Below are 1,570 nucleotides of genomic sequence, written 5' to 3'. Positions count from 1 at the left end.
GTCTCTGTTTTGCAGTCTGTTTACCTCACAGTTGCTAGCATTGATCACCAGACCCTCCAGGAGAAACTCTGTGTCTTCTTCTTGTTCTAGGGTGACCTCATACTCCTTGTTTTGCTTAAGGCACACAGCAAGAATCTTCCCCTCACCAATCCTCTCTTTTATTGCTCTTAGCAGGTCAGACACTCTCATCTCGTTTAAATGTCCCAACTCCACCGTCACTGTTGCTTCCTTCAGGTAAATCCTATCTGCAATTCTAATTCTTGCTTTTTTGTTAATTTCTTTAGCAACTCGTCGTCGTTTAACCAGTCCATCGTCAGTTACCGTGTGAACTTCTCCGCCATAGCCATTTCCGTCACCGAAGATCCGTCCATTACAAACAAAGAAAATCACGGAGAAAAACACAAAACGAAAAAAAAAAAGTTAACCCAAAATCCCTCCCAAACAGCCAAAGCTGCTGGGAGGATGAGACTAACCAAATAATAAGATACACTAAACAAAATAAAGACAAGAACAACAACAAAAACAGGGCATGGTGAGCCTCTCTCACCTACTGCAGCCAAACACTACCTCGAAAAAGCAGCTCTCTAGCGCCTCTCAGAGTGGTAAGCGAGAATCGCTGTTCAAAATTGCCAATTTATTTTTGCTTGTCAGCATGTTTGTTTGCTTATATGCCTTTCCTGCTATTCCAGTTCAACTTTTATAATACTTTATCCACCACAGAAGATGTTCATCCTTAAATTAAGCATGAAAGCAAAGAAAAAAAAATTAAAGCTTATAGCACCTGGTATTCCCAGGCGGTCTCCCATCCAAGTACTAACCAGGCCCGACCCTGCTTAGCTTCCGAGATCAGACGAGATCGAGCATTCTCAGAGTGGTATGGCCGTAAGCGTGAATCGATGTTCTAAATTGCCAATTTATTTTTGCTTGTCAGCATGTTTGTTTGCTTTTATGCCTTACCTGCTATTCCAGTTCAACTTTTATAATACTTTATCCACCACAGTAGATGTTCATCCCTAAATTAAGCATGAAAGCAAAGAAAAAAAAATTAAAGCTTACAGCACCTGGTATTCCCAGGCGGTCTCCCATCCAAGTACTAACCAGGCCCGTATTATCCATATTATTAGCTGGCAGCACGGTACTCATTGAGCCATGTGCATCCCCATGTGTGAACAAACAGATAATGGTTGGGCTGATAGTGTCTCCACTGTGGGGAGATGGGTGGCTGCCCATGAAAATTATCAATCCCACTTCAGCAGAAATAACATTACGTAGAAACTCGAAAATTGCAGATGTTTTCCCCTGCATTGCTTTGGAGGACTTTGATCAGTTTTCTGACACTTTCTGTTCATCAAAATGTGGGGAAAGTGCAAAGTAATAGTTCCTGCTGTAGCCTTACTGCCAGAAGCTTATGCAGTAACATCATTGATGTGAATGATAAGCTGGAAAAGCTATGGCTTAGCTCCATTCCAATTGGTGATTGTGAAGTGTCCTTACAGTGTAAAGAGAAACTTGTTGATTTGATTGAGACATGTGAGTCTGTCTTCTCGAGACATCATCTGGATTGTGGTGA

General features: G+C 41.7%; 1 non-coding gene across 1 annotated transcript; it reads right to left on the bottom strand.

Moving 5' to 3' along the window:
• Positions 1 to 769: 769 nt before the first annotated feature.
• On the bottom strand, positions 770 to 888 carry LOC124380240. The gene has a single exon (XR_006924640.1). It is a non-coding gene; the product is annotated as a 5S ribosomal RNA (ribosomal RNA).
• Between the last annotated feature and the right edge of the window lie 682 nt (positions 889 to 1,570).

The sequence above is a fragment of the Silurus meridionalis genome, chromosome 26, assembly GCF_014805685.1.
Source record: "Silurus meridionalis isolate SWU-2019-XX chromosome 26, ASM1480568v1, whole genome shotgun sequence".
NCBI lineage: Eukaryota > Metazoa > Chordata > Actinopteri > Siluriformes > Siluridae > Silurus > Silurus meridionalis.
The sequence above is the reverse complement of the archived record's forward strand: the minus strand, read 5'-3'. Positions and strand labels throughout refer to the sequence as shown.